This window comes from Lithobates pipiens, unplaced genomic scaffold (genome assembly GCF_037356315.1).
Source record: "Lithobates pipiens isolate NorthernLeopardFrog02 unplaced genomic scaffold, aLitPip1_a1.2 Scaffold_24, whole genome shotgun sequence".
NCBI lineage: Eukaryota > Metazoa > Chordata > Amphibia > Anura > Ranidae > Lithobates > Lithobates pipiens.
In genome coordinates this window covers 3377976-3398089 of record NW_027507786.1, presented here as the reverse complement: position 1 = coordinate 3398089, position 20114 = coordinate 3377976, and the positions used below count along the sequence as shown (strand labels likewise).

Here is a 20114-nt window from a genome sequence, read left to right as displayed (position 1 = left end):
TGTGTTGTGTTGGCTGTTGTGTTCACCGATGGGCACCACCTGCTATACTGTGGGCTTTTATTTCCTTCCCCTCCTATCACTTCCTGGCCCACCTCATAGTTTACTTTCCTAAGGCATGTTCAGTACAGCCCGTGTTGCCTGAGCAACTTCCTAGTTCTCTGAGCTCCTGTTTGCTTAATGTTTCATGTATTCAGTGTCTGACTTCCCGTGTACTGACCCCAGCTTCGTCCTCCGTTTGTACTTGTCTGCCGCCCGCCCTGACCTTGGCTCTTTTCCCGGATCCGCTTCTGTCTCCTGCCATCTGTACTGAGTGGTCTCCATATCTTTAGCACGGAGTACCTGGCGGGGTGCGACCTCGGGTTGGCATTCTACAAAGTCTATAAGCGAAAGAAGCCTTTGTGCTACTACAAACAAAATGTCACAAAAAGGCAGGAAAAAAAAACACACATAAAAAAGTGATAATCCAAATGAAGTAAACACAGAAATAAACACAAAAATAATGTTCAAAGTGTATAAACTACAAATTAGAAGTGCTAAACCTGCTGCAAAACCTATTTGTGTTCACAAGACACAAAACAAGCATAAGAAATAGTGATCTTGCACAATGGTGTATTAGCACTCAGCCTAAAAAAAACAGACTGACAATAATGTGATAATGAGTAATAAAGTCCGGGAAAATGGTCAAAAACTGGGAAACGGTGAGTCTCCAAAAACGAAACAGTTGAAATATATCAATGACGGGAGTCCATATAAGGCAGTCATTCTCAACCAGGGTTCCTCAAGATGTTGCTAGGAGTTCCTTCAGCATTGGGCAATTTCTGCCTTCTGATATATTTTGTGGGTTAATGTATGAATATTAGTTAACCACTTCTCCAATATGTCAAATACTAAACTCCAATCCCATCTGTAATGTGTATCCAGTAGGAAATGAGCTCACAGAACTCTCACCTCAAATCTGTATATAACCAGCATCCACATCATATCGACCAGCCTTCAACCTTCTATCCCACCATCCTCCACTAGGGCGTCTCTGTCTTTACATAATTGTCCAGGTACCTTACACCAAATACTGAGATTAGGTGATGGACACACCGTGTTCGGCTCTATGTGCTCCAATTGTGATATAAATCGCCAAAGGAGGGAAAAGAAAGGAATGCCTCCAACGGTGTAGTATGTTAGATATAATTTATTAAATGCAAAAAGTTGGACTCTTACATCAGAAAAGGAAATATAAAAGCATGTAAAATACAAAGTGTAGCATTCTATTCGCCTTCTCACTTCACTTCTGGTATTATGTCTACGTCCACTTCCGGGCACTCCCTGCGCATTACGTCACCATTTGACTTCATCAGGGCCCCTGGAGGGGATTTATTGTTGCAGAGGGACTATTGTTGCTGGTGAGTGATCTATTTTTGGTGCAAGGGACCTACTGTTAAGGGAGGAGTCTATTGATGCTGACTGCTGGGAGATCTATTATTGCTGGGGTGGATCTATTTTGCCGGGGGGAGGTATTGTTTTTTGCGGGAGGTATATTATTGCTGGGGGAAACTATTGTTTGCGGGGGGGGGGTCTATTGCTGCTGGCTGCAGGGAATCTATTTTACTGCTTTGCTTGTTATCATTAACAAAATCCATACAAGCACCACAAAATAGTTGGTTCTGAATATCCAAAAGGTGGAATCCTGGGAGATGGGTAGGGGCTGGAACCAAGGAACAGTGCTCGGAGGTGGGTAGGGGGTGGAACCAAGGGACAGTGCTCGGAGGTGGGTAGGGGGTGGAACCAAGGGACAGTGCTCAGAGGTGGGTAAGGGGTGGAACCCTGGGACAGTGCTCAGAGGTGGGTAGGGGGTGGAAACAAGGGACAGTGCTCGGAGGTGGGTAGGGGTTGGAAACAAGGGCCAGTGCTCGGAGGTGGGTAGGGGGTGGAACCCAGGGATAGTGCTCGGAGGTGGGTAGCGGGTGGAAACAAGGGACAGTGCTCAGAGGTGGGTAGGGGTTGTAAACAAGGGACAGTGCTCGGAGGTGGGTAGGGGGTGGAAACAAGGGACAGTGCTCAGAGGAGGGTAGGGGGTCGAACCAAAGGACAGTGCTCGAAGGTGGGTAGGGAGTTGAACCAAGGGACAGTGCTCGGAGGTGAGTAGGGGGTGCAAACAAGGGGAGGTGCTCAGAGGTGGGTAGGGGGTCTAACCAAGAACAGTGCTTGGAGGTGGGTAGGGGGTCTAACCAAGGGGCAGTGCTCAGAGGTGGGTAGGGTGTGGAACGAAGGGACAGTGCTTGGAGGTGGGTAGGGGGTCTAACCAAGGGACAGTGCTTGGAGGTGGGTAGGGGGTCTAACCAAGGGACAGTGCTTGGAGGTGGGTAGGGGGTGGAACCAAGGGACAGTGCTCAGAAGTGGGTAGGGGGTTGAACCAAGAACAATGCTAGGAGGTAGGTAGGGGGTCTAACCAAGGGACAGTGCTCAGAGGTGGGTAGGAGGTGGAACCAAGGGCCAGTGCTCAGAGGTGGGTAGCAGGTGGAACCAAGGGACAGTGCTTGGAGGTGGGTAGGGGGTTTAATCAAGAACAGTGCTTGGAGGTGGGTAGGGGGTGGAACCAAGGGACAGTGCTCAGAGGTGGGTAGGGGGTGGAACCAAGGGACGGTGCTCAGAGGTGGGTAGGGGGTGGAACCAAGGGACAGTGCTCAGAGGTGGGTAGGGGGTGGAACCAAGGGACAGTGCTCAGAGGTGGGTAGCGGGTGGAACCAAGAACAGTGCTCGGAGTTAGGTAGGGGGTCTAACCAAGGGATAGTGCTTGGAGGTGGGTAGGGGTGGAACCAAGGGACAGTGCTCAGAGGTGGGTAGTGGGTGGAATCAAGGGACAGTGCTTGGAGATGGGTAGGGGGTGGAACCAAGAACGGTGCTTGTAGGTGGGTAGGGGGGCGGAGAAAAACAGTGTCTCAGAAGGGGGGACTGCCTGCACCTATTCTCTGCTAACATTTATAGGTAAAGTAGATCCAGGGAATATCCAATCTCCTTTTGGGGGATCAAGAAGGAATTTTTCTCCTGCTGGAGTAAATTGGATCATACTTTATTGGGGTTTTACTTGCCTTCCTCTGGATCAACTCTGGGTATTGGATAGTGTACATAGAGCTTTTCTATATGTGTGTGTTGTTTTTATTTTTTTGTTTGAACTGCGACAAAAATGTGTCCTCCACGGCCACCCATGAACATCAGCTCTTTTCTTATGTTGCCTTTGGTATGAGTCAGAAAAAGTACTCAGAAGCAGACCACCCAGCGTTGTTATCAAAGCCCCCCGAATGAAGCTATGGTGGAGCAATATTTCAAGCAATGCTAGTTCATTATTAGTTACCGACATAGAAACATGACTCTGCTCATGAACCATTTCACCTGTTTACCTGTTTAAAAAAAAGGTGTTTTTTTTAAGTTTGGACCAATGTAAGTTTACATATTCCATGCCTATGGGACTGCTGTGGAAGCGAAGAATCACTCTCAGAGTCGGCGCTTCTACAGTGATCACCGCGGTCTTCCAGGGTCCCGGCTGCCATTTACAGAATGGCTTGCATTTTTTTCAATGAATGTGCACTGATTGGATGAGGTGGAGGGGCGGGGCAGTGACATCAGGACTTCAACCCTGTAAGAGAATGCCTTGTATTCATTTAAAAAAAAATACACAATCTTCTGCGAATGGCGGCTATTAGACTACTACAGTGATTTTCTGCTTCCACAGTGTACAAATACATTGGTAAATATATTTACATTGGTCCAAGCTTGACCAATGTAACTATGCATTAAAAAAACATTCCTGGAGTTCAGTTTTAAAGTGTGTCTAAACTAAAAACCAAAAATATAGAACACTATATTGTCAAAAGTATTGGGACACCTGCATTTACACACACATGAACTTTAATGCCATCCCAGTCTTAGACCGTAGGGTTCAATATTGAGTTGGCCCACCCTTTGCAGCTATAACAGCTTCAGCTCTTCTGGGAAGGCCGTCCACAAGGTTTAGGAGTGTGTCTATGGGAATGTTTGATCATTCATGTTGGACGAAAAGGCCTGGCTCACAGTCTCTCTGCTCTAATTCACCACAAAGGTGTTCTATCAGGTTGAGGTCAGGACTCTTTGCAGGTCAGACAAGCTCCTCCACCCCAAACTCGCTCATACATGTCTTTATGGACCTTGCTTTGTGCACTGGTCCAAATCATTTGGTGGAGGGGGGGATTATGGTGTGGGATTGTTTTTCAGGGGTTGCAGTTGGGTTTGGCCTTAAGGCGTCTGCATAACAAAACATTTTGGACAATTTCATGCTCCCAACTTTGTGGGAACAGTTTGGGGAAGGTCCCTTCCTGTTCCAACATGACTGCGCACCAGTGCACAAAGCATGGTCCATAAAGACATGAATAAACTAATTTGGGTTGGAGGAACTTGACTTGCCTGCACAGAGTCCTGATCTCAACCCGAATAGAACACCTTTGGGATGAATCAGAGCGGGCCGAGCCGAGGCTCACAAACGCACTTCTGGATGAATGGTGTAGTGCATGTAGTCTACAGGGCAAGATTTTAATTTCAAACAAGGCTGCTGATGCTCTTTAAAGCAGAACTTTGGTCACATTTTCATCTTTCCATCTACTAAATCTTCTGCTCTTGTTATTTTAACTTTGGATAGTAAAACATTTTTTTTCTGCCAGTAAATCCCTTATAAATCCCACTTCTTGTTTCTTGTCTGGTCATTAGCCTAGGCTTATGACATCATGCACAGCTCTCTGTCTCTCACTCTCTTGAGAGTTTGTCAGAAAGGGAGAGGGCATGAGTCATAAAAGGGCCAATGAGAGCTGCAGAGCTTGAGGTGTGCCTCTGTGTGTCTGTGTAAATCCAGGAAGTGAACAGGCAGCAGCTTCAGCTGCCCACAGTTAAAATGGCTGCAGCCAGACTCAGTGGAGGGAAATTTGTGCAGCATATTTGGCAAGTACAGAATCAAATTATATATAAAATAATATGCAAAGTGGTTGGAGGGAAGCTTCAGAATGGCAAAGATGTTTTTATTATGCGAGCAGACTGCAGTTCCTCTTTAACTGTATATCTTTTTTTTTTTTTTATTAGAGAACCGTGTGAAGGACGTTGTCTTCTGAAAAGGAATTCTCTCTGTGAAAAAGGTGAAAAATGATTGACACACACATACACACACACACACACACACATACACACACATACACACACACTACACGTAAGGAATTTTACATTGTTGGGATACCTGACATGCACATTCTTGTTCCGGGTCAGTGGCTTACTACTGCAACTTTAAAGCCTCGTACACACAATCAGATTTTCCGACGGGAATTGTGTGATGACAGGCTGTTGGTGGAAAATCCGACCGTTTGTACACTTCATTGGACCGGTTGCGGATCACACAGGAGCGCTGGGCGTCGCTGTTCCCCGTTTCAGGGACAAATCAGGGTCGAATCTATGCCTGAATTCGGCCCTGAAATGGAGGCAAAGACGCACAGCGTTTCTGTGCAATGCGCTCTGCAGCAGCAACGGAGATATGTGAACCGGCTCCATAGGGAGCCCATCACATTCTCCTGCTATGCGAATTGGAATGCGAAGAAACCCGCATCTAATTCGCTTAGGTGTGAACCCAGCCTTAAAATTTTCCGTGGACAAATGTCTGTTGTCGGATTTTCCGAGCGTGTGTACACAAGTCCGTCGGACAAAAGTCCAAAGTACAAACACGCATGCTTAGAAGCATGGACGAGCCGGGAGCGGTCGGTCTTGTAAGCTAGCGTTCGTAATGGAGAATTAATATTCGTGACGCGGCAAATTATGAAATCTGGAAATGCAGCGCACAATTCTCTTCTTCTTTAATGGGATAATAATGAAGCTGCTTTGCTGGTGATACTGATGGAGTTATTGCAAACGTATTTTCAAAGGCTTTTTTTTTCTAGTGATATCAAGAATAATATTATTATGTTTTTTTTTATAAATTTTGTTGGGCAAGTTACCACAACACCATTATCCCGAAGTTTTTAAGATCAAAAATACAACTATGTTGGTGTCCCTTGTCAATTTTACTTTGTATTTTTTTAAATGGAACTGCCTACTCCCAAACTGTCATTTGAAGTAAAACACATAGCCAAGTATTATTCTACACAATTTTTTTTATTGTGCATTAAAAAAAAGAAAACAAATAAAATTAGATATGCTATCTTCCAATAGAACTTAACCAAAAAAGTGCATTCTATGCATCCAAAAATATAGAAAATATAACAAATCAAATCATTATTATTCAACCAAAAAATAATGTCAAAGCAATAACTCCAAGGCCAATAATAACTAACACGTTCTCTCCTCCAATTCCACAACATGGCTGGTTAACGAACGGCCGTTCAGAAACGAACTGAAAAAGCGTGAAAATGAAAAGTGCCAAATGAAAAAGCGCAAATCAAAACTCACCAAACTTCTACTAACATGAAATTAGTAGAAGGAGCCCAAAGGCGCTACAGTGCTGAAAATCAACGTAGTACATCACTACGTTGGTGATTGTTGGCCAACAATTGTGTGGCCGTGTGTATGCAAGACAAGTTTGGGCCAACGCCCTTCGGACAAAAGTCTGCGGTTTTGTTGGCCAACAATCCAATCGTGTGTATGAGGCTTAAGTCTCAGCTTCACCAACACTATTAGAATGCTTCTGCATACTCACCAACACTTGTTTATTAAATCTGAACTCCAGGCAAACAACTCAATTCCTAGTTATAGTTCAAATATGGGAGCTGTCTTATCTGAAAGCTGATTTGTAATTGTATTGGGTATTTCCTATGACACAAGCACTCCTACCAGAATGCAAAGCCAAGTAAAAACTGGCATTTTCTCTTTTGAATTCAAGCAATAAAGTCAGGGCTAGGGTCTGCAACCCCCCCCCCTCCCCCTGCCAGTGACTGGACAATGGAGGAGAAGCAGCTAATCGAGAAGGTCATCACTCTGCTCTTTCCTCATGTAAGTTTGTTTCAACTGTTGGCTGATAGCCCTTCTGTCCTTGAGGATTATAGAAGGCTGCTATTGGGACAGATTCAAGAATTCATACTCTTTGCATGTAAAGATAAAGCTTGGTCTAGGGCTAAGGGGTCTCAAACTGGTGGCCCTCCAGCTGTTGCAAAACTACAAGTCCCATGAGGCATTACAAGGCTGACAGTTACAGGCATGACTCCCACAGGCAGAGGCATGATGGGACTTGTAGTTTTGCAACAGCTGGAGGGCCGCCAGTTTGAGACCCCTGGTCTAGGGTCTACCCCAATCCAGTGACTGGAAAATGGAGGAGAAACTAGTCACTGATGAGGTCATCACTAAAATAAAGCTTAGTCTAGGGCAAGGGGTCTCAAACTGGCGGCCCGCCAGCTGTTGCAAAACTACAAGTCCCATGAGGCATTGCAAGGCTGACAGTTACAAGCATTACTCCCACAGGCAGAGGCATGATGGGACTTGTAGTTTTGCAACAGCTGGAGGGCCGCCAGTTTGAGACCCCTGGTCTAGGGTCTGCCCCAATCCAGTGACTGGAAAATGGAGGAGAAACTAGTCACTGATGAGGTCATCACTAAAATAAAGCTTAGTCTAGGGCAAGGGGTCTCAAACTGGCGGCCCGCCAGCTGTTGCAAAACTACAAGTCCCATGAGGCATTGCAAGGCTGACAGTTACAAGCATTACTCCCACAGGCAGAGGCATGATGGGACTTGTAGTTTCGCAACAGCTGGAGGGCCACCAGTTTGAGACCCCTGGTCTAGGGCCTGCCCCAGTCCAGTGACTGGAAAATGGAGGAGAAACTACTCACTGATGAGGTCATCACTCTGCTCTTTTTTCCTGTAAGCATGTTCAATATCGTGGCCAAAAGCCCTTCACTAAGGATTACCGGAGGCTGCTATCGGACAGATTCAGATATTAATGCTCTTTACAAGTAAAAGTAAAGCCTGATCTGGGGCCTGCCCCCACCCAGTGACTGGACCATGGAGGAGAAGAAGCTCACCGATGAGATCATCACTCTGATCCTTCCTCCTGTGAGCATGGTTGAAATGTTGGCTGTTAGCCCTTCCCTCTTTGAAGAATACAGGAGGCTGCTATTGGGACAGATTCAGATAGTCGTCCTCTTTACATGTAAAAATAAAGCTTGGTCTAGGGCAGTGATGGTGAACCTCGGCACTCCAGATGTTTTGGAACTACATTTCCCATGATGCTCCACTACACTGCAGAGTACATGAGCATCATGGGAAATGTAGTTCCAAAACATCTGGGGTGCCAAGGTTTGCCATCACTGGTCTAGGGCCTGCCCCCATCCAGTGATTGGAAAATGGAGGAGAAACTACTCACTGATGAAGTCTTCACTCTGCTCTTTCTTCTTGTAAGCAGGTTCACTAAAGCAGGTTCACTATGTTGGCCAATAGCCCTTCCCTCACTGAGGATTACAGGAGGCTGCTTTTAGACAAATTCAGATATGTATGTTCATTAAAAGTAGAAATAAAGCCTGATCTGTGACCTGCCCCCATCCAGTGACTGGTCAATGGAGGAGAAGCAACTCACTAATGAGGTTGTCACTCTGATCCTTCCTCCTGTAAGCATAGACGAACTGTTAGCTGGTAGCCCTTCCCTCTTTGAAGATTACAGGTGGTTCCTCTCAGGACAGATTTGATGTTCATGCTTTTTACATTAAAAATAAAGTTTGGTCTAGGGCCTGCCCCCCATTTAGTGATTGGAAAATGGAGGAGAAACTGCTCACTGATGAGGTCATCACTCTGCTCTTTCTTCCTGTAAGCAGGTTCAATATGTTGGCCAGTGGCCCTTCCCTCACCGAGGATTACAGGAGGCGGCTATAGGACAAATTCAGATATTTATGATCTTTACATGTAAAAATACTGTTAGTGAGCTTTAAATGAAAATAAATAAATATATATATATATATATATATATATATATATATATATATATATATATATATATATATATTTATATATTTATTTATATTTATTTTTTATTTATTTTTTCAAGTAAAAATAAAGCCTGATCTGGAGCTTGCCCCCACCCAATGACTGGAGGAGGAGCAGCTCACCAATGAGGTCATCACTCTGCTCTTTCCTCCTGTAGGCATTGTCAAACTGTTGGCCGGCATCCCTTTTCTCACTGAGGATTGCAGGAGGCTGCTATCAGACAGATTCAGATATTTATGATCTTTACATGTAAAAATACTTTTAGTGAGCTTCAAATGAATACATAATGAGTTTGTTCTTCCTGGAGTTCAGCTTTAAAAATGAGACTTTACTTAATAAACAGACAGGTGAATGACACATTTGTAAGCTATGGGCTCTGCATCTAAGGGATAGGAAAGGAACATTTGTCTGTTACTTGGTGATGTGCCGAGGGGTATATTATCACATGTATAAGGGCTTGTAGGATTTGTGTGCTTTTTCCTTTCTCATAAAAGTCAAGGTGAATGCAAAAGCAGCTTGAAGCAACTTGGAGCAGCTCGGAACTCTCCTTCAGAGATTGCAAAAGACTTTCTCCAAACTTTCAATCCCCATCTGCAACATTTGCCAGTAAAATTTAGAAATACTAGAATAGTTTTTAGGAAAGGAGAGCAAATGTTTAACAATTGTGGGGACATTCAGAGTGGTGAATGTGCCTGGATTCACTGAATGTCCATAGTCAACTCGGAGACCAAGGGTCAACTGGCCCAACCAAAAGTGATATTTCAGTTGTGGGTTTAGTCTGCTGGATTGATTTACCCACTGGGTTCCACTGGGTTTTGTTTGTTCTTGGGGATTGAGCCATCATTTTCATCTCTGTTCCTGTCCACATTGGAGCCTCATTTGCCCTACTATATTATCACATAAATTCAAAACCCAGTAGGGAGTGTGGAAATCCTTTGTAGCTTCTGAAGCAGGTTTACAGACCTGAGTATTTAAGACGAAACATGTCACTAGCAGAACCTCTATAATACATGAGAAGCCATTAGGTCATACATTCTTTGCTGGGCTTCCTCCAGAAGTTGCTAGGGGTTCCTTGAACTGTGGCTAATTGACTTCTTATTTGTGTCTGCAGAGTTCTGGGGTCAACGATTACTTTGCAGAGTCAGCAGCATGACACCAATAGTCTGTTTTGCTGTCTGCAAGGGGGGCATCCTTCCCAAAGACCACCAAATTAAGGAGCATTCTTCCCACTGGCCACCAATGTAAGGAACTTTTGTCCCACTGACCACCAATGTAAGGGATATTCTTCCCAGTGGCGACCAATGTTAGGGACATTCTTCCCACTGACCCCCAATGTAAGGGACATTCTTCCCACTGGTCACCAATGAAAGGAGCATTCTTCCCACTGGCCACCAATGTAAGGCGCATTCTTCAAACTGGCCGCCAATGTAAAGGACATTCTTTCCACTGGCCACCAATCTAAGGGACATTCATCTCACTGGTCACCAATGTAAGGGACATTCTTCCCAATGGCCACCCACGTAAGGCACATTCTTCCCACTGGCCTCAAATGTAAGGGAAATTATTCCCACTGGTCACCAATGAAAGGAGAATTCTTCCCAATGGCCACCCATGTAAGGAGCATTCTTCCCACAGACCACCAATGTAAAGGACATTCTTCCCACTGGTCACCAATGAAAAGAGCATTCTTCCCACTGGCCACCAATGTAAAGCCCCGTACACACGAGCGGACTTTTCAACATCCAAAGTCTGACGGAATGATTCTGGCAGACTATTCGATCGTGTGTGGGCTGCAACAGACTTTTGATTCGCAAAAGTCTGACAGATTTTAGAAATGGAACATGCTTCAAATTTTTCCGCCAGAACTCTGCCGGACCCAGTTCCTACCGAAAAATTTACACCAATTGGTGTGATTGTGTGTGGCCAAGTCCGCTCATTTGAAAAGTCCGTCTGAACTCTGTCGGAACTCCGTCAGAACTCAATCGAAAGTCTGTCGGACTTAATCCCTCAAAGTCCGCTCATGTGTACGCGGCATAAGGGAAATTCTTCCCACTGGCCACCAATGTAAGGGACATTCTTCTCACTGATCACCAATGAAAAAAGCATTCTTCCCACTGGCCACCAATGTAAGGGAAATTCTTCCCACTGACCACCAATATAAGGAACATTCTTTTCACTGGCCACCAATGTAAGGGGCATTCTTCCCCTTACATTGTTTGTAGTAGGGATCCCTGAAACCTGAAAGTTATTTCAAAGGTTCCCTCTGGGATAAAAAGGTTGAGAAAGACTGCATTTAGGTGATTCAACTCTTCTGTTTCTTTAAAAAGATTGGTACAGTAGGTGTGAACTTTAAGAATGAGCCCAAAGTGGACAGATTACATCACATCTAAAGTTTGCTCTCTTGTTTTATGTTTAATGAACCTTAAATAAAGTCATAAAATGTAAGCTATTTGTTATTTTGTATATTTAGTTGTGTTAAATTTCTTGTTTGCCTGTGTTGTCCTTAGCCACCCATTGTCTTTTGGATCTTGACATTAAAAATAAAACAATTACATTTTAGAAGCTTTTTGTCTTTTTTTCATATGATGTCCTATGTAATAAAGGAAAACCGTTATTTTTGCTGTGCCTTATTTATATGGCTATCCAGTATTTATGATTATGGTACACACAAACAATGCCATTTAAACATAAAACAACCCTGTCCCCTCTGCAAAGGACATAGACCAAAGCCACCCTGTAAAAGAAGAAGTTTTTTTACTTACAGTTATGCTTATAGGTTTACATACCCTGGCAGAATTTATGATTTCTTTGCCATTTTTCAGAGGATATGAATGATAACACAAAAACTTTTCTTTCACACATGGTTAGTGTTTGGCTGAAGCCATTTATTATCAATCAACTGTGATTACTCTTATTAAATCATAATGACAACAGAAACTACCCAAATGACCCTGATCAAAAGTTTTCATACCCCCTTAATACTGTGTATTGCCCCCTTTAACACCAATGACAGCTTGAAGACTTTTGTGGTATTTGTGGATGAGGCTCTTTATCTTCTCAAATGGTAAAGCTGCCCATTCCTCTTGGCAGAAGCCTCCGGTTCCTGTAAATTCTTGGACTGTTTTGCATGAGCGGCACGTTTGAGATCTCCCCAGAGGGGCTCAATGATATTGAGGTCAGGAGACTGAGATGGTCACTCCAGAACCTTCACTTTATTCTGCTGTAGCCAATGACAGGTGGACTTGGCCTTGTGTTTTGGATCATTGTCATGTTGGAATGTCCAAGTACGTCCCATGGCTGATGAATGCAAATGTTCCTCCAGTATTTTTTGATAACATACGGCATTCATCTTTCCAACAATTTTGACCAAATTTCCTGTGCCTTTGTAGCTCCCACATCCCCAAAACATCAGCGATCCACCTCCGTGTTTCACAGTAGGAATGGTGGACCTTTCATCATAGGCCTTGTTGACTCCTCTCCAAATGTAGTGTTTATGGTTGTGGCCAAAAAACTGAATTTTGGTCTCATCACTCCAGATGACTTTGTGCCAGAAGTTTTGAGGTTTGTGCTGTTTGGTGTATTATAAATGGGATACTTTGTGGCATTTGCGTAGTAATGGCTTTCTTCTGGCGACTCGGCCATGCTGCCCATCTTTCTTCAAGTGCCTCCTTATTGTGCAACTAAAAACAGCCACACCACATGTTTTCAGAGAGTCCTGTATTTCACCTGAAGTTATTTGTGTGTTTTTCTTTGCATCCCGAACAATTTTTCTGGCAGTTGAGGCTGAAATTTTAGCTGGTCTACCTGACCATAGTTTGGTTTCAACAGAACCCCTCATTTTCCACTGCTTGATTAGAGTTTGAACACTGCTGATTGGCATTCTCAATTCCTTGGATATCTTTTTATATCCCTTTCCTGTTTCATACGGTTCAACTACCTTTTTCCGCAGATCCTTTGACAATTCTTTTGCTTTCCCCATGACTCAGAATCCAGAAACGTCAGTGCAGCACTGGATGAAAGATGCAAGGGTCTGTCAGGAGTCTAGAAACTCATTGACCTTTTATACACACACACTAATTACAAGCAAACAGATGACAGGTGAGGATGGTGACCTTTAATAGCCATTCAAACCCCTTTGTATCAACTTGTGTGCATGTTATCAGGCCAAAATCACCTGGGTATGTAAACTTTTGATCAGGATCATTTGGGTAGTTTCTGTTGTGATTGTGATTTAAAAGAGTAAGCACAGTTGATTGATAATAAATGGCTTCAGCCAAACACTAAACCATGAGTGAAATAAATGTTTTGTGTTATCATTCATATTCTCTGAAAAATGGCCAAGAAATCATAAATTCTGCCAGGGTATGTAAACTTATGAGCACAACTGTACCTTTCAGGTGGGTGGTCTGTTGCAGTGCACTTCCGGGTGTGTGGAATACCGTGCCCCTTGCTGGTGCTGTTGTTCCTCCCACCGACCCCTGTAGTGATGCAGCAGCTGCCGGGAAGAACCACATCATCCAGCATAGGACATATTATCCCTCACACTTGTAAGTGTTGAATAGCAGGGGTGCCCAGAATTCCTGAACAGAGCAAAGTTACAACACGCTGCCCACCAAAAAACTTAATTATAACACTTTTTCTTTTACAAGGTAAGTTTGGTAGCATGAAGAGAGCGCCAGAGTTATGGTTGAGAGTCCAGTTCAATTTTTAGCCAATGCATTTTTGGGAGCTTAAAGCGGGAGTCCGCCGGGAGTTCCGCCGTTTTTTTTTTTTTTAAAAGCCAGCAGCTACAAATACTGCAGCTGCTGACTTTTAAAATAAGGACACTTACCCGCCCAGCGCGCCCGCGATGTCGGCACCCGAAGCCGATCTCTCGATCGTCTCTCAGGTGCTGCCGCCGCCATCTTGGGTATGGGAATCAGGAAGTGGAGCCTTTCGGCTTCATTTCCCGGTTCCCTACTGCGCACGCGCGAGTCGCGCTGCGCAATAAGGATGGTCCCGCTGTCTCTGGGATCCGTGTGTTTCCCAGCAGGCAGCGGGGGACTTTCGGAAAGGGGCGTAGATTCTGCAGAATCTACGCCCCTTTCCGCAGATAGCTATGCTGGAAGTGGGTGCAGATACCTGTACTGTAGGGTACCTGCACCCCCCTCCCCCCTGAAAGGTGCCAATTGTGGCGCCGGAGGGGGGGAGGATTCCAATGAGCGGAAGGTCCACATTAGGGTGGACCTCCGCTTTAAAGTGGTTGTAAACTCTCATTTATCCTCAGTGAAGGGACTATCCTCAGGTGATACACAGAAATTAAACAAATCCTCCTACATAAGTTGTATCTGTTAATCTGCAGTCTTCTCTTCCCTACATGCGTTAAAAACGCAGAATTTGTAAAGCTTGCTTGTCAGAAAAAAAATGAGACGAAGAGCTGAAGATACACTCTGCAGAGTTCAGTGAGAAAAGCTCAGAGAGCTGATTGAAGGGAAGCATAGCTCCCAACTGTCCCTGATTTGGAACAAAGTCCCTCTGTCCCACTTTCCTCCTCATTTGTCCCTCATCTGATCTATATAGTTGTATATAAAATAATGCTAAACCTTTCATCCAATTTCTAAATTGCTGCATTTGTAAATGTCAAAACTCAATATAAAGGAATAGTAGTGATAAAAAAAAAAGGACTTGTATGTTTAACTAATATTTTTTTTGTATAATTCTGTTTTAGGGGGGTGTGGCAAGGGGCGTGTCCTATGCCTACATACTTTTGCCGATAGGTGTCCCTTGTTCCCATCTCAAAAAATTGGGAGGGAAGAGACACACCCCGTTCCACACAGTACACAAGAATTTTGTCTCTTGAGAAGAAATATATAAATATATAAGGGATCCATATAGTGAACTTGGTGTTAAAGAGGAAGTAAACCCTGATGGGTTTTACTTCCTCTTTTTTTCCCCTGCAAAGTAAAAGCAGGAAGTATACTAGCCCATTATAATACTCTTACCTGCAAACAAAGCCTGCAATGTCCCCGCTGGTGGCCGCATCCATCTTCACCTCTCTTCCTTCCGGGGGGCCGTGGACTCCGGCTCTGTGACTGGCTGGAGTCACGTGATGTCACTCCTGCTGGTCACGGCACGAGCCCCTTAGAAACGGCACGATCGTGCCCTTTCTTCAGTGCTCATGCGCCAATGACGTATATGGTAAATATCTCCTAAACCGTGCAGGTTTAGGAGATATTTCCAGTACTTACAGGTAAGCCTTTTTATAGGTTTACCTGTAGGTAAAAGTGGTGTAACAGGGTTTACAACTACTTTAAGTTATTGACATTAACCACTTCAGCTTCAGAAGGTACCCCCTTCCTGACCAGGTCATTTTTTCGTAATACGGCACTGCGTTAATTTAACTGACATTTGCGCGGTCGTGCAACGTTGTGCCCAAATAAAATTGATGCCCTTTGTTTCTCACAAATAGAGCTTTCTTTCGTTGGTATTTGATCACCTCTGCAGTTTTTATTTTTTGCGCTATAAACAAAAATAGACCAACAATTTTGCAAAAAAAACAAGATATTTTTACTTTCTGCTATAAAACATATTCAATAAAAATTAAAAATTAAAATCTAATTTCTTTATCAATTTAGACCAGTATGTATTCTGCTACATATTTTTGGTAAAAAATCCCAATAGGGGTATATTGATTGGTTTGTGCAAAAGTTATAGTGTCTACAAACTATGGGATATGTTTATGAAATTTTTATTATTATTATTTTTTTTTTTACTAGTAATGGTGGTGATCAGCGTTTTTTAGGGGGACTGCGACATTGCGGCGGACAGATCGGGCACCTAACTGACAGTTTTGAGACTTTTTGGGAACCAGTGACACTAATGACAGTAATCAGTGCTAAATGACACTGGCAGGGAAGGGGTTAACAACAGGGGCAATCAAAGAGTTAAGTGTGTTCCCTATGAGTGATTTCTAGTGGGGGATGTGCTTTCACTAAAGGAAAACAGAGATCTGTGTTTCTGAATAGCAGAAACACAAGATCTTCATTTTCCTGTCTGGCAGAATGGCGATCTGCCTTGTTTACCTAGGTAGACCTCCATTCTACTTCTCCTCAGAGTGATCGCGGGTGGCCGGCGGACATCGGGTGCACCGGACCCGCTAATTGGGTCCCGCTGCAGGAGAGGAGCTCCAGTGGCCCGTTCGCGTCCCAGAGCCAGAGAAAAATAACACGAACAGGTACGTGACTTTGCGTTTACGTGCCGCCATGCCACAGTACATGTACGTGCTGCGGTCCTTAAGTAGTTAAGGTCATAACAAAGGACAAGGGGCCCTCTTTACATCTGGAGGAAAAGAGATTTAATCTCCAAATCCGGAAAGGTTTCTTCACAGTAAGAGGGCCCTCCGCTCCTTCTTCCAGCTCTTTTACTAGCGGTGGCCCGGTCTTCTGTTGCCACCGTCGCCGCTGCCGCCGCCTTCTCTTCTAGTCTTCTCTTCTTCTTCTTCTTCCTTGAGATATTGACTCAACGCTCTCTCCGGCTGCAATGACAGGGACGCGTTGTGCGGCAACTTATATAGGGACAAGGGGCGGGGTCACCAGATGATGTCACGTGGTGACCCCGCCCCTTATGATGTCACAGTCCCGGAGGATACTGGGACTGTGACATCATAAGGGTTGGGGACATCACCCGAAGAGGGGGACAAGACCCCGAAAGTTTCTAAGAAGACCCCCGGACGGCAGCGGCAATGAAGAAGAAAGCTCTGCTAGTAAAAAAGCTAGTAAAAGAGCAGAAGATAGCGGAGGAGTCCAGCAAGAAGACCCCCCAAGACGGAAGAAGACCACCGGAGCTGTGCAATAAATTATTTTAAAAAACATGTGTTGTGGGTTTTTTTTTACACTTTTTCTCCCCAGGTGAATGGGTAGGGGTACATGGTACCCCAATACTCATTCACATAGGGTGGGGGGCCGGTATTTCTTAAAGGGGGCTTCTAGATTCCGATAAGCCCCCCGCCCGCAGACCCCGACAACCAACGGCCAGGGTTGTCGGGAAGAGGGCCTTGTCCTCATCAACATGGGGACAAGGTGCTTTGGGGTGGGGGGGCCGCAAAGGGCCGCTTCCCCAAAGCACCCCCCATGTTGAGGGCACGTGGCCTGGTATGGCTCAGGAGAGGGGGGGGCGCTCGCTCGTCCCCACCCACTTTCCTGACCGGCTGGGCCTGCGTTTTTGGATAAGGGTCTGATATGGACCTTGGGGGGGACCCCCACGCCGTTTTTTCGGCATAGGGCTTCCCCTTTAAGTCCATACCAGGTGACGGGGCTAGCGAAAAGAAATCTGGACTGAGAGCATGTATCCGGGACTTGATTTCTCCAGTGTGTATTAACGGTCTGCTCTGCCTGCCAGACTTCTATCTCACACTTGCCTAATTCCTGATGAAGGGGGATCAGTTGACATGTTGGAAATCATCTATATTTTTGGGACTAATAAAAATCGATCTTAACTTTTTTTTTTTTTAAAACCCTGCAAGACAATGGCATTAGGTGCTAGTATTCATCTCATACTAGCACATTATGAAAGACTTACCTTAGGCCGCGTACACACGCGGGGACTGTTCGCTCAACTTTGTCCGTCAAACAGTTTCAGCGGACAGTCCGCTCAAAATTAGCATGGACGGACTTGCCCACACACAACGAACGAACAGTCCGCTGAAACCGTGCGCGATGACGTGAACGGCACGTACGACGGGACTAGAAAACGACGTCCTATACACTGCAATGCAAACTTCGGCGTGTAAATCCTTTCTGAGCATGCGCGGAACTTAGTTTGACGAACAAGCCTACACACGAGGGGACTGTTCGCTGAAACTTTGTTTCAGCGGACAGTTTTTCGGAAATTCCGAAAAACTTTGTTCAGCAGACTGTTCGCTGAAACTGTCCGCTGAAAGCCCACACACGAGCGGACTGTCCGCCGAAACACTGTTCAGCGGACAAAGTTGAGCGAACAGTCCCCGCGTGTGTACGCGGCCTTAGAGTGAAGCCCTCCAGCGGCGCTCTGTCACAGGGATTCCATCTTTACCTGGTCTTACATAGTTACATAGTTACATAGTTAGTCAGGTTGAAAAAAGACACAAGTCCATCCAGTTCAACCTTAAAAACAAATAAATAAAATAAAAAATAATCGTACAATCCAGATACCCAATTTTATGCCCACAATTGATCCAGAGGAAGGCGAAAAAAAAACCCAGCAGAGCATGCTCCAATTTACTACAGCAGGGGAAAAAAATTCCTTCCTGATCCCCCAATAGGCGATCGGATTTTCCCTGGATCAACTTTACCTATGTTAGTACCTAGTTATATTATGTACCATCAGGAAAGTATCCAAGCCTTTCTTAAAGCAATCTACTGAACTGGCCAGAACCACCTCTGGTGGGAGTCTATTCCACATTTTCACTGCTCTAACTGTGAAGAAACCTTTCCGTACTTGAAGCTGAAATCTCTTTTCCTCTAGACGTAAAGAGTGCCCCCGTGTCCTCTGGGTTGACCGTACAGAGAACAACTCAACACCAAGTTCACTATATGGACCCCTAATATATTTGAACATGTTAATCATATCCCCCCTTAATCTCCTCTTCTCAAGAGTGAATAAATTTAGTTCCTCTAATCTCTCCTCATAGCTGAGTTCCTCCATGCCTCTTATCAGTTTGGTTGCCCTTCTCTGCACTTTCTCCAGTTCCCTGATATCCTTTTTGAGAACTGGTGCCCAAAACTGAACGGCATATTCCAGGTGAGGTCTTACTAATGATTTGAACAGGGGCAAAATTATATCTCTTTCTCTGGAGTCCATACCTCTCTTAATACAAGAAAGGACTTTGCTCGCTTTGCAAACAGCAGCTTGGCATTGCATGTTGTTATTGAGCTTATGGTCTACCAAAACCCCCAGATCCTTCTCCACTATGGATTCCCCCAGTTGTACTCCCCCTAGCATGTATGATGCATGCATATTCTTAGGCCCCAAGTGCATAACTTTACATTTATCAACATTAAACCTCATCTGCCACATAGTCGCCCAATTAGACAGTGTATTGAGGTCGGCTTGTATATTGGAGACATCCTGTAAAGACGTTATTCCACTGCATATCTTGGTGTCATCTGCAAAGACAGAAATATTACTTTTGATGCCAGACCCAATATCATTTATAAAGATGTTAAAAAGTAAGGGTCCCAACACTGAACCTTGGGGTACACCACTGATAACCTTAGACCATTCAGAGTACGAATCATTAACCACGACTCTTTGAATTCTGTCTTCTAGCCAATTTTCTATCCATTTACAAACTGATATTTCCAAACCTGTAGACTTTACCTTACACATGAGCCGTGTGTGCGGAACTGTATCGAATGCTTTTGCAAAATCCAAGTATACCACGTCCACCGCCACCCCTCTGTCCAAAGTTTTACTTACCTCCTCATAAAAAGAAATCAGATTTGTCTGACAACTTCTGTCTTTCATGAATCCATGCTGTCTGTTGCTTAAAGTGTTTTTGTTCAGCAAGAACTCGTCGATGTGGTCTTTTATTAAACGCTCCAGTATCTTCCCAGCTATAGAAGTTAAGCTAACAGGTCTATAGTTACTTGTTAAAGACTTTGATCCCTTTTTAAATATAGGCACCACGTTCGCCCTGCGCCAATCCAGTGGGACTATTCCCGTCATTAATGAGTCCCTAAAAATTAGATACAATGGCTCTGAAATTACAGAGCTCAATTCTTTTAGGATCCGTGGGTGGATGCCATCAGGTCCAGGTGCTTTATCCACCTTTATTCTGTCTAAGTATTTCTGGACCATATCCCTTTTGAGCCATTGTGGATCATTTGGGGCTGTGTCACTACCACCCCCATTATGGACATGAGCTCCCCCATGCTCTTTTGTGTACACAGAGCTGAAGAAAGTGTTTAATAAATTAGCCTTCTCTTTGTCCCCAGTCACCAACTCTAGATTGTTTTGTAAAGGGCCTACATGCTCAGACTTGACCTTTTTACTATTAATATATTTGAAGAATTTTTTGGGGTTTGTCCTACTATCTTTTGCAATCTGTCGTTCGTTTTGAATTTTTGCATCCTTGATTTCCTTTTTACATATACTGTTAATTTCTTTGTAACATTTAAATGACACTAGTGATCC

At 44.4% G+C, this 20114-nt stretch overlaps 1 long non-coding RNA gene across 2 annotated transcripts in view; it reads left to right on the top strand.

Moving 5' to 3' along the window:
• Positions 1–6247, top strand: part of LOC143929616 (uncharacterized) — a 106780-nt gene extending 100533 nt beyond the window's left edge. For both annotated transcript variants that reach the window (XR_013262552.1, XR_013262551.1), the window contains one exon: positions 5098–6247. This is a non-coding gene — a long non-coding RNA (uncharacterized LOC143929616). The remainder of the gene's footprint in view (positions 1–5097) is intronic.
• The last annotated feature ends 13867 nt before the right edge of the window (positions 6248–20114 follow it).